General features: G+C 37.2%; 1 long non-coding RNA gene across 1 annotated transcript; it reads right to left on the bottom strand.

Moving 5' to 3' along the window:
- Positions 1-5,623: 5,623 nt before the first annotated feature.
- LOC100329490 (uncharacterized) lies at positions 5,624-13,548 on the bottom strand. Its single transcript, NR_170158.1, has 5 exons — positions 13,513-13,548; positions 11,790-12,071; positions 8,269-8,391; positions 7,164-7,264; positions 5,624-6,774 (listed from the first exon to the last, which is right to left on the bottom strand). It is a non-coding gene; the product is annotated as an uncharacterized LOC100329490 (long non-coding RNA).
- Between the last annotated feature and the right edge of the window lie 211 nt (positions 13,549-13,759).

Raw genomic sequence — 13,759 nt, 5'->3', positions numbered from 1 at the left:
TCGTTATAATTATAGACATTTTTCTTGGCTGCTGCATGGAGGGCCCATAGTGACCAGGGTCTTCAGGTAGAATATTTAGAACTTCTATTTACAGCGTTTACAACCGGTAATTTGCGATTTGAAAATGGGCTTCAATAGCGTTTTGAGTGGATTACAGAGTGTTTTTTGTGATACACACCTTTGAAAGTTGTGTATTAAAGCTGTTATAATCTGTCAGATCTGTGGTTCAAGCTTGAGAGAAAAACAGTATCATAAGCCATGTTTCTTTTTTTCTGCTTAATCACATGCCCCAAAATAGATATTTAAAATAAACAAAACGATTTGATCTTTTGACTGCTTTCTTTAATAACTACATTACACAATACTTGTATTTTACAAGTTACACTTGAGTAATAAATTTTGTAATAAACTACTTGCAATACTTAAGTACAAAAAATGTTGAATACTTTAGTACTTCCACTTAAGTATGGTGCTTAAAGAGCACTTCAACTTCTTCTCAAGTCACTTTTTGATAGAGCACTTGTACTTTTACTCTGGGTCTAGTCTAGTCTGGGTCTCTAGTACTTTATATATCTCTACAAGTGACCCTAACCCTAACGATAGCTCTGAAAGTGCTGGTCTGAGCATGCCGTTCTGTCTCGGGGCCTGCAGCTTCATATTGTTGTCTGAAACTGAAAGAATTTCATTAGAGGATTTTTTAACGCAACAGCCATCAATTGACCAAAAGTGACAATGTAAAACCAACATTCAAAGACCACAGATTATAGTCAAGGGATCTTTTACGATTTTCAAGATTTGTCCCAAATGACTAAATCATCTTGTTTTAGATCTGAAAAAAGACCAAAGTCCATTGCTATTGCGTAAAGGAACACTCCACTTACTGTATTTTGAAAATAGGCAAATTTTATAACTTTTTTAGAGTAAAACAATTAAGTTTTACTATTTTTGAATCTATTCAGCTGATCTCAGTAGAAGCACATTTAGCTTAGGTTAAAACATTAAATCAGATAAGACCAATAACATCTTGCTCAAAATTTACCAAAGAGTTTTTAATAATGTTCATTTTTAATAATGTCATTAAAACCAGTGGAAATTGACAAAGTTGCTGTTTTTTAGGTTAACATGACTAGGAACGATACTCTTTCTGATGAAATAATCAGGGAAATTTGCTGCCATACCAAGGATGTACAACATGTGTGTCAAAATAACCACCTGCTTTCACAGGGAGCATGCCTTGCAACCATGGAGACTATGAGAGAGGATTCAGAACATACTTACTTTGGGTCAGATCCTAAACCAGGGATGGGCAAACTTGATCCTCGAGGGCCGGTGTCCCTGCAGAGTTTTGTTCCAACACTAGTCAAACACACCTGAACATGCTAATCAGTGTCTTTAAGATCACAATAAATCTATAAGCAGGTGTGTTTGATTAGGGTTGGAGCTAAACTGTGCAGAACACCGGCCCTCCAGGACCAAGTTTGCCCACCCTTGTCCTAAACCGTATCTATTTGAACTTGAATACATGAAAGTTACCCAATATTTTTAGGTGCTGTATATATTCTTGTGTCTGGTGCAGCGATGGTACGGCAGCAACATTCCTTGATTGGAATGACAGTATAGTTCCCATATCGGTCTAGAATCTATTTATTCCAATGATTTTAGTACAAGATGGAACTACAGAATCATTAAGCTTTTTTTCCATTTTATATTGGTTGGACTTATATAGTATAACTAATATGCACTTACACTTAATTTCACTTACAATTAATTATTTGTTACTATGTACTTATTGAGTAAACACACGTTTTTACATGTAACTACATCGGTAATTAATTTCTGTTAATACATTTGTAATTACACTGTTGATCCATTTCTTACACCTTAACTCACCCTTAAACCTACCCATACCACCAAACCTGTCCCTTAGTTTACCCGTATTCCACCTCAAGAACACTAGAAGTGTTCTGCAATACACCATGAACACTGTAAGTATTTATTTTTGATGCAAGTATACATAGTAGTTAAGGCCACCTAGTATTAAGTGGGACCCAATCTTTAAATAGAAAGGTTATTGAAACTCATTTTAAGCTAGATGCTACTATTTTGATTCAATAAGCTATGCTAAATTAAGATAAAAGTGCTACCGCCAGACATGGAGATAGACTCAAAAATGGTGTGCCGAGTTGTAAAATGAGCCTAATTAAAAAAAAAAGGGAAGTGTTCCTTTGACACACTAAATCTGCCACTGTAATTAAATTAATTAAATAATTAATTGAAGGTGTCGCCAATGTAAGTTATGTTAATGATTATTATAGCTGGGTAGTTAAATGTAAGTTACACTCTTTTTTTTCCATATTACAGAAATAGGTACAGCTGCTAATCCTAAAAAACAATTTAATGAAATTTGCTTAATAATTGGAACACAACTTGGTTACAGTTTATATTACTTTAATCTTCCAACAATTTATATTATTATTATTATCATTATTATTTTTTATATTTATTATATAATATTTATAATAATAATAATAATAATAATAATAATAATAATTATTATTATTATTATTATTATTATTATTCCAGTCCATTTTTACATCTACTTTTTCACATCAATACTGTTAACTACATATACAGACAAAAAATGGCATCTTTCAAGGGGAAGGATGTGCTCAGAAAAGTTGATACTTAATAGGTTAAAGCATTTTGATGATAACATCATAATTTCAACTTCAAAGTGATCAGAGGCCTATTAATTTGCCACTAAACACAAACCTTCCAGACTCCTTATCCGGTCACAGTCTGATCCCCCATCATCAGTCTCACCCCTGATGCTTCACAGATACTTCACACACCAAAAGTCTTCTTGCTGCCACAATCTGTGACTGACTGAAATGGCAAGCTGCCCTGCTCGCTACTATAACATCTATTCTCTGCCATCACTCTGGCCTTTTTTCCGTGTACATGTGCGTGCGTGCGTGCGTGCGTGCGTGCGTGCGTGCGTGCGTGCGTGCGTGCGTGCGTGTGTGTGTGTGTGTGTGTGTGTGTGCGCGAACTTTCATTTTGTCTAGATGGTTTCTGCTCTCGATCATAATCTGCCGAGATGGGATTACTGAACATCCAGTCTCCACTTTGACATCCTTTCCTTTGAAAACCCAGTTTGGAGACATAGCAGAAACTATGAGATATAATATGATATAATAAGATCAGAGGTTTAGCTCTTGGGTTATTGCAATTGCGGGACAATGGATTTTGTATATCAGTTCTAGACCTCTAAACTGATAATGCTTAAAAGTGAACGAGAATGTCTAAAAATAGATTGAATTCAGGATACAGAGTGTATTTGAGATATATTGGTGCAGTTTTTGTTATTTTGTTCCCGCAATTTTTTTCAGGAAGAGAAGTTGTAACATTATCGGTAATGTGCCGGAATGCTGCTCTGTGTGAACGCAGAAGGAAAATTGCCAGAAAGATTGTGTTACATCAGCGTTTAGAAAACACTGATGAAAGACGTCCAGCCAATCAGAACATTCAGATGCATTCACATCTACGTTTATGAAAATAAAAGCCTTTGAATATTTTTCCAGACACATTTAGCTGCTAGATGTTAGTCAGATTGTCACACAACCAGCGATCGCTTTCCAGAGATCGCTGGTTCTCACACGAACTCTCAAAACTACATTTCCGCATTTCCCAGGACTACATTTTCATACATGCACTGCTCCCAAACACGCACGCCTGTTCATTCATCTATCCTGATTGCAATCACCTGCTGAACCTTGTCACAGACTGATATCACTCCATTCATAAGCCACTCTTTCACCCTTCCAGTTTGCCGAGTCTTGTTTGCATCTTTGTGACATTACAACGCGTTTCCCTGTCTTGTTTTCTCCGTGTTAGACCTAAGCCTTGTCAACCTTGTTCTCTAGTTTAGGCGCCTGCCTTTTGACCTGTTGCCTGTTTATATCGACTACGATTTTGGACTGTCTATACCAGGGCTGGAGTGGGACTCATTTTCAGCCCTGGAGTTTCAAGCCAGACCGGCCCACCTCAGTTCACGACTGATTCCAATTCAGTTACTAATGGCACTATCTTGTCTTTTTCAAGAAAACTGCTGCTTTAGAAATTCAAATGGTCAACAGCCCTAACAGTAATTTATGTCTTAACAATAAAATCGAAAAAAAAAAAAAAAAACAGATTTGTCATAGGAGATTCGATCACAGGTCTGCGACATTGAAATGCAATGTGCTTACCACTGGACCACATTGGCGCTATTACAGTGAGAGTAAAAAATAACTAATGACTTGCAACCCTTAAGACACAGCACTACTTTCTATTTTTGATGGCTCAATCTTTTTCTCCTATTTTTAGATTTCTGATCAAGTTATGTCAGATTTATTAATATAGTGAATCATTTGATTTTCATTGAGCAGGTGTTTTATTCATTTTATTCGAATTCTTATATTCACTAAGGTGCCGCTGTTTGGGGTCGATAGTTGCATTACATCATCATCATTAACGTTAGTTAACCTGCAGGCTGCATTTTTCTCACGGGGCTGCGAGAAAATAAATAAAAAGAGCGGCACTACGGTAAAATAATGATTAAAAGAGTAAAGCTATGGACAAAAAAATAAATAGAAGAAAAAAAGTGTGACTGCTGAGAGTGCAGGCAGCTAGGGACACCGGCCCTCGCGGCCAAAAAACAGACCGGCCCACCGGGAATTCTTCCGATCCTCCCGATTAGCCAATCCGGGCCTGGTCTATACATACCCGTTTGCACCTGATGACCACTGCTTGCCTGACATTGAATAAACCTGCATGTTGGATCTTACCTTCTGTTGTGAGTGTCACCCCGTCGTTATACAGATAAATATTCTATGTTAAGATCCTTCTTAATGCCTGTGAATTATCGGTAAAATGTTTATGATAAACCGCTGTTTTTATTACTTTCAAGTTCGGCTTCAGATGCTTGATGCGTGTGCACGTGAAGCTGCTGGTGAGCGCTAGCACACACATTTTATGTACATCTCGACTTGCGAAAGTGTTCCCCCAGATGTTTTTATCTAGGTTGTTCACAGTACTTATCCATCCACAGAATTTGTAATATCGTCAATTGTGTAAACATTTAACAGGTAGCTCTTCTGCCTTTGGATGTTTTGGACAAAGCAGATGCATGAATGCTAAAGCTTTAAATAAAAGTGAAACCATTAACAAAAGCCTGAGCCTTTATATGTTTACAGATACAAGCGCAGCCATGTAGAGGTCATTTCTGGTTAATGATGTCAGAATTTAACGGTATTTTGGAATGGATGTCTGAATGGTTTTTTCCAGTAAATTCCCACAACATCCTTGTCTGTGTGAACAGTGCTTTTTTGAATTTACTGGTAAAGTCATTCCGGGGATTTTCTGTCTATTTACCCAACCCAAGCTTATTCTGAAAACGTAGCCCTGCGAACAATTCTGGAGACTGCGATTTACGTGGCCGGAGGTAAGTATGGCTGCATTTCGTTTTTTTTTAGCGAACGCTACGGGGCGGTGTGACGCTGCTCCTCTTCGCTCTCGCCGGCTGACAGCTTACCTCTTTGTGGAGGGCTTTCCGGCCGCAACCAGTTTGTCCGGTTAGCTCGTCGTGTACGTCGGCGGAGTGAAGAGCCAGAGGGTAGCTGGCCGCGATGACCGGGTTAGTGTCTGGGAAAAAGCGGTTCCAGAAATCTGGTAAGACATAAAAAGAATCTAAAAAATAAAGTGAATGAGTTCATGAGAGGGTGAGAACGTGGTGAAATCCAAAAACGTGGTCAAAACCAGACGAGGGCTTTTATTTTACGAGATGGCTTTTGTTAATCGTTGCTTGGATTTTGGGAAGGAAAAGGAGGTGGGTGGGTCGGCCGATTGGCCGGTCACCCAGTCAATCATTCGGTCATTTAGTCAGTCAGACAGACGTTCACTCGACAGTGGCCCCCGGCGGCTTTACGCGAGAACAGCGCAGGTGCGAACGTCGCTCGTGGATTCGCTTAAACAAAAACTGCACAAATACGTGCCTCCTGGGACGTATTTCGCGGTCTCCAGAAACGTCCGCTTGGCTACGTTTCCGAAATGAGCCTGGGTTGTATTTACCAGTATCACTGTATGAAAGAGGCTAGACTCATTCTGAAAACGTAACCCTATATACATTTATGTAGATCACCAGAAGTACATACAGTATGGCTGCATTTCATCTTTAAAACAAACACAATGGGGTGGCATGATCTGTTCCTTTTCACACATACCAGCTGACCGCTTACCTCCATATGGACAGCTCTACACGAGAAAAGCAGGCTTGAATGGCACTTGCAAGAGAAATTTGAGATCTCAAAAAGCTTATACAGTGCCCTTTGGTGGAATTGCAAAAAAAATAAAAAATGTAGCACCTGGGATGTATTTGGCGCTCTCCAGAAATGTATATAGCAGTGCATTTTCAGATGCTCATTTCAGAATGAGCCTAGGTTGAATACCAATTTAGTTGAAGCACTAGATTGACAAATGATATAATATCCATATATAATATAACATCCATTTTAAAATATTTTTGAATACAAACCTTAACTTTAACTTAAACATAAACTTACAAATCCAGTAATAGAGATTTGACACATGAGGCCTCAATGTGCACAGTGTTATCTTCATTTTAACTCTCAGAGCAATCAGAAAATGTATAGTTTATTTTTTTTTTTTTGTCTTCAGTCATCTGCAGTTGAGGGTCAGATCCTTATCATCCAGGATCTTTTCAACTCTTCTGGTCTAAAATAGAGTTCAGAAAAAAATATGTAAGCAATGGGAAATGCTGAAGGTTTTTTTTTTTTTTGTATAACTTAAAAACTAAGTTCTTAAAAACTAAATTAATTTCAATCAAATCTATTCACGTAACAGACACTTTATCCAAAGAGAAACACTACAGCATAAACATTTCTTGAGCAGCTGAACTAAATACATAATTTCTCCCAAGACAAAACGTCTGTCTTCATTTACCCTCATGTCGGTCCATATATGTATAACTCCAACACAGACTTATTCTGAAAACGTTGCCCTATATACATTTTTGGACATTCATTTTTATTTAGCTAGAAGTACGTATAGCTGCAATTTGTCGTTAAAACAAACTCTATGTTTAGTTTCAGCTGACTGCTTACCTTCGTTTGGACGGCTTTCCCGCTGTTACCAGTTTGTCTAGTTAGCTCGCTAACGATGTACATCTGTGGACTGTAGGATCTGTAGACGACAGGGTTCGAGTCTGGTACAGATTCAGAAATTGGGTAAGACAAAAACAGAAGCCAAAAAATAAAATGAACAGTAAACGGCAAGGTGAGAATGTGGTAAAATCTGAAAATGTGGTAAAAAATTAAGTAATGACTTTTCTTTTTCCGGATTGCTTTTTAAAACTGTCAGTAGGGTTTGGGGAAGTGGGTGGGCGGGTCAATCTGTGCTTTTGTAAACACTATTGGTTGGGTTTAGGGAAGGAGGAGGGTAGGTCAGTCGATCAGTCACACATGAGAAGAGCAGGTGCAAATGGCACTTGTGAGAGAAATTTTTGATCTGAAAAAGCATACTCAGCCACCTCTGGTGGAAAACAAAAACTGGAAAAAAAAAAAAAAAAAGTAGCTTCTAGGACAAATTTGGCACTTTCCAGAAATGTATACAATGTGTACATTATCAGAATGAGCCTGGGTTGCATAGCTTTCTTTTTGATGAATTTTGATAAATGATTTAGGTGGAATTGCTGCAAGTCTTGGATGTCTTGGAGTCCAAAACAATGACTTTTATTCAGCAGTATTATCAAATATTTGAAGTAAAAATTGTAAAGGAAATTGTAAATTAAAAAGGTAATTTTTAAAATTAAACTACACTCAAAAATATTGTTGCTGATTGTTCAAACTACATATTTAAAATGAGCTAAATCTAAACATCTCAAGTTTTTTTAGTTTTTTGTAACTTAAATATTGTATGTTCTATCTACTTAAATTCATAAAAACAATTCAGTCATCATGTGAAGCTGGACAAAGGTAATAAATTGCAGTATATCACAGAATATTTTATGTTGTAGTTATATTGTATTGCAGCACAAGTATCATGCTAATATTGTATCGCTGTACAATGTATCACATTACAGCAGTGGGAAAACTGAAATAGTTATACAACGTTTCAGGTTCTTTCTGACTTTTGGATTTTATCCTGGGTTGCAGCATGACATAAAAAAAAATCTTTGAATTTTGACAAGTTTTAAGCATAAATATCAACCTGTAATTGGTCCATGCAGTCGGTGTGGTTAATCTTTCGCTCTCTCACAGAGAGTAAACGCTCGAGGCGAACAGCTCTTTGCACGTTAGACTGGCACGAAATCATTAACTTAATTTCCTTCTCCTGAAAAAAAAAACAAATTGGGAAAAAGGAGAGATTAGACTTTTAGGAAAAGCTTCAAGGAGGCAAATGCTCTACTGTGTGTATTCTTCTTCTAATGAATTGGGTGAGATTTATATCAACATCTTCACGCTGGCCGAGGGAGTTTTTTTTCTGAGGAAATGTTTTATATTTTATTTTTTGACTGAGTGAAAATGTTCTAAAATAAAAATCTGTACTATAAAAAATATTAAAGGGATAGTTCACCCCCTAAAAAAATAATAATTATGTCATCATTACTTTGGTCAAAACCTATTTGAGTATCTTTTTTCTGTGGAAAACAAAATAAGATTTGCAGAGTCAATGGGTGCAAGCAAACAAGCACTCTTGCAAATGATAAGGTCATTTTAAGTTTTTAAAGAAAAAGATTAATAAACACAGTTCACAGTTTTAGCTGTGACCTTCTTGAATAAAGTAAAAATTCTTTGGTCAGGCTGGGAGATGAACAGCTAAAACCAGCTTGACCAGCCAAAACCATCTATGTTTAGTTTAAACCAGGCTGGAAATGGCTGGAAACCAGCCTGGAAATGGCCAAAACCCCTCTAAAACCAGCCTGGTCTGGTTTAAGCTGGATTTTTCAGCACGGACCCCTTGGTTTCGAGTGTGGTCCTGAAGGGGCAAATCTTTGTTTGAAGGGGTGTATACCCCTTGCCTTTAGCCCTTCGCCTTCAAGCTAAAGAGAATTGTGACACCACTACCCCTTCATGAGCACGCGCAAAACAAGGGGTAGGGGTAAGGGGAAGGGCTAAGGGGTAGTACTGGGATTGGGCCTAAGTGTGGTAGTGCTAGCATCTAATTTTTATATACCACATGAACATATTTATACACAGGCCTGTATATAATCTTCATTGGTGCTGTTAAACAAATGATCGGGTTTAAAATGGTTTTTACACATGGATGTATTAAAAAAAAATGTGCATTGCATGCTGAATTTTCTTCTGTTTTTCAGCCAATTTCTTGAACGTTTCTTGAAAGTTACTTGAAATTCTCTTCCACTCCTCCATCACAACATCATGGTGGTGGTGAAAATTTGACACCTTATGCTCCTCCACCTTCTTTTTCAGAATGCCCCAGAGGTGTTCTGTGGGGTTTATGTCTGGAGACATGCTTGGCCAGTCCATCACCTTTACCCTCAGCCTCTTTAGCAAGCCAGAGGTCATCCTGGAGGTGTGTTTGGGGTCATTATCACACTGGAACACTGCTCTGCAGTCCAGTTTCCTGAGAGAACTGCTTCAGTATGTCACAGTACATGTTAGAATTCATGTTTCCCTTAATGAAATGTAGCTCCCCAATGCCAAAGCTCCCCAATGCACTACGACCATCATGTTTAATAGTAGACAAGACACACTTGTCTTTGTTCTCCGCACCTGGTTGCTGCCACACATACTTGACACCATCTAAACCAAATGGGTTTATCTTGGTCTGAGACCACAGGACATGGTTCCAGTAATCCTGGTCCTTAGTTTGCATGTCTGCAGCAAATAGTTTGCGAGCTTTCTTGCATCGTCTTTAGAAGAGGTTTCCTTCTAGGACCACAATCATGCAGACTAATTTGATGCAGTGTGCGGCGTACGATCTGAGCACTGACAGGCTGACCTCCCATATTTTCAATCTCTGCAGCAATGCTGGAAGCACTCATCCGTCTGTTTTTCAAAGACAATCTTTGGATGTGATGCTGAGAACGTGCACTCAGCTTCTTTGGCCGACCATGGCAAGGCCTGTTCTGGGAAGAACCTGTCCTCTTAAAGCACTGAATGGTCTGGGCCACTGTGCTGCAGCACAGTTTCAGAGTGTTGGCTATCGTTTAGAGCCTAGGCCATCTTTATGTATGACAACAATTTGTTTTTTAGGTTTTCTAAGAGTTGTTTGCCATGAGGTGCAATGTTGAACTTTCAGTGGCCTGGTTGAGAGAGTGGAAGAGCTTTTATACCAAATTTAACTCACCTGCTATCTGTGGATACCCGAGACTTATGAGTTACATGACAGAGGGAAAGAAAAATTAATAATTGTGCTCAATTTTGACATTTCACTTAGGGATGTACTCACTTTTGTTGCCAGGGGTTCAGCTATTATTGGCTGTATTTGTAGTTATTTTGGGAGGACAATAATTTTACACTGCTATAAACACTTTACACTGACTACTATTAATTGTGTCGAAGAGTCATATATATATATATATATATATATATATATATATATATATATATATATATATATATATATATATATATATATATATATATTTGTACAACAGTTCTGTCTGGTTCTCAAATCTGATTGGCTGATAGCCGTGCGATATTCTGCAATATCAGAACTCCTACAGCCTCTTTACCCTTTGTGTATTACTCCGCACACATACAGCCAGCAAAAAGCAGACACTACAGATCTAAAGTTTAAAAGATGCTAGCTCAACTGTTTAACTGTCAGCTTATGATTTGAATCAAAAGCGGAAGAAAGTAGTTCCTTTTACAAAAGGGTTTTTGAGACTCTCCATGTTTGATTTTGTTTTTATATACACATTTATGCCGTCAAACTGTTGTATAAATGCAATATCTCACTCTTAGCAGTGCGATATGGCTGTATATTGGCACTGGTGGGGGCACTAAGGCACTCTGCCTGTGGCCTTGTGCCAACACACGCCTCCCACCAGTACCGATATACAGCCTTATCGCACTGCTACTCGTGTGATATTGCTCATTTATACAACAGTTCTGTCTGGTTCTCAAATCTGATTGGCTGATAGCCGTGCAATATTCTGCAATATCAGAACTCCTACAGCCTCTTTACCCTTTGTGTATTACTCCGCACACATACAGCCAGCAAAAAGCAAACACTACAGATCTAAAGTTTAAAAGATGCATGCTCAACTGTTTAACTGTCAGCTTATGATTTGAATCCAATGTGGAAGAAAGTAGTTCTACATAAAAAAAGGTTTTTGAAACTCTCCATGTTTGATTTAGTTTTTATATACACAATTATGCCGTCAAACTGTTGTATAAACGCAATATCACACTCGTAGCAGTGCGATATGGCTGTATATCGGCACTGGTGGGGGCACTAAGGCACGCCTCCCACCAGTGTCGATATACAGCCATATCGCACTGCTACTAGTGTGATATTGCACATATATTTATATATATTCCTATGTAGAAAAATCACTTCCTGCCCCCATCTGAGTTTCGCACGTCATCAATGATGTCATGTGATAACAACCTACTGTATTGTGTTAAGAAATGAGACTAAGATAAAAAGCTGCAACTACTTTTAATTTCAAGTTTGTATTATGCAGTGTAAGATTCCATAATAAAGAGTTTGTCTACACCCTATATTAAAATAAAGTATCATTTAAAAAAGTTCCCTGCCTTTAGCTCTTGATAGCGAAGTCTCTGTTGTCGGATACGACTCCTGGCCTCAGAGGCCTTTAATTGTGCTGTGAGCTGATTTTGGCGCTCAGCAGCAGCGGTGGAGTTGCAGACCTGCTGGGATTGTTGATTATTTAGTTGTGCACACACACGCTGTCTTGCCACTGCCATCCATCTCTGCGCTTCTTTAGACGGCTCGCTGTAGGCCTCATGTCGAGCTCTCTGCTGAGGGCACATCTTCACAGAAATACTGTTCCTAGATCTGCGTCCTGCCATCGTTCACTATCCAAATCAAGACAAGAGCATAATATTGTTTCATACTACGTCAGGTATTTGAGGTGCTATTTTGTACTGCTAAGGGGTTTTTTGGCTTGTAATCATTGAGGAAACAACTGTAAAAAAAAAAAAAAAAATCCTGTATTTTGTGATTCACGAGTGTTTTCTGTTTATTTACGGTTGTGAATAGCATTATGGGAGCCTGATCTCTGATCTGTCGACATTTGGTGTTGAACATTCAACTTTATAGTTAAACAAAGTGACTTTTTTGAAATTTGAGTAATTTGAGGTAATATTATGTGTAAGAAATAAAAAATAGAAAAATAAGTAAACAGAAAATGTACTGGCAGTTTATTACAAGGTTATTAAGATTTTTGTATCGTAATATACAACACAAAACCCCAACAATACATCACTTTAAACTATTAAAATGTTAATAAAAGTCACTTTTTAAAAACTTTTTAGGGTTAAAATTTGTTGGAAGAAAGATCAAGGTCCCATAATGCCAAATTTTTAAAAGATAAAAACATGAATCATGATGTATGGAAAATTGCTAAATTATGGATATTATGGATAAATTAGTGTATATAGCACCAGTAATGGTTGCTTTTTTAGGGTTGTTAGGTTGCTACATTGCACCATGTTTCCCTTATGATTACGAGCCAAAAAAAAAAAAACAATTTTAGTTCCATTTAGCATTATTGGTTGTAGAGTAATTGTTAAAGTAAACATGTTTTTTTTTTTTTTTTTTATGGGCAAATATATATACTACATATTTCACTGACAAGTTGATTTTATAGTACTTACTATCATCATACAGTATCCTAAAGAACAAACAAACAACAACGACAATGTAATCAATTTTCTATTCTACCTTTAAAAAAAAAATCTTGAAAAAAAATTACAACATTGTTTAATTCCGTGTCATTTAAAAGGGTAGTTCACCAAAAAATATATATTCTGCCATTATTTGAACACAAAAGAAGATATTTTTAAAAACCATGGTCACCCATTGAATTCCATAATATACACAATCTTATAAAGTCAATGGATGCCGGCAAACAACAAATTTTTAAGTTATTTTTTTTTTTGTGTTTATCAGAGAAAAAAAGTTGTAAAGGTTTAAAAACCACATAAGGGAGAGTAAATGAAGATGTCGTTTTACTTTTTGGATGAATTTGCCTTTAAATGTGTATAGACACCTACATGTGAAATTCTATAAATAGTTTGCTAGTTATTAATTTTTTTAGGTCATGAAAGTGAACTAAAACAGTTACTATCTCAGTGAACCAGTTTTCTATTTTTTGCAAAGATTCTTGAAAGCTTTATCTACATGGATAAACAGACAAGCTCATCTATATTATACAACTAAACACACATTGAATATGCAACATGTGCTGCACATTTTAAACAATTTGTAAAACATACAGAAGAAAACTCTACTCACAATCCTCATACGAGGTCCTCTCTTTTGCAGCTGAAGTAAACACAAGCTGTTGTCTAAAGTTGTCATGGTGACATGATCTTTGTCTTGTAGACAAAAGCAATGAACCAGTTCAGAACAACAAATGCTGGCTAAACTGTGAAATGGCATATTTGTACCCAATTACACCCATTTCAGTTACTTCAAACTATAGTTTGTTCCATGAGAAAAATTCTGACATTCTAATATTGTTTTACATGAAGAGTTCAGA

This window comes from Danio rerio, chromosome 23 (genome assembly GCF_052040795.2).
Source record: "Danio rerio strain M-AB ecotype USA chromosome 23, GRCz13ab, whole genome shotgun sequence".
In the NCBI taxonomy this organism is placed as follows: domain Eukaryota; kingdom Metazoa; phylum Chordata; class Actinopteri; order Cypriniformes; family Danionidae; genus Danio; species Danio rerio.
The sequence above is the reverse complement of the archived record's forward strand: the minus strand, read 5'-3'. Positions and strand labels throughout refer to the sequence as shown.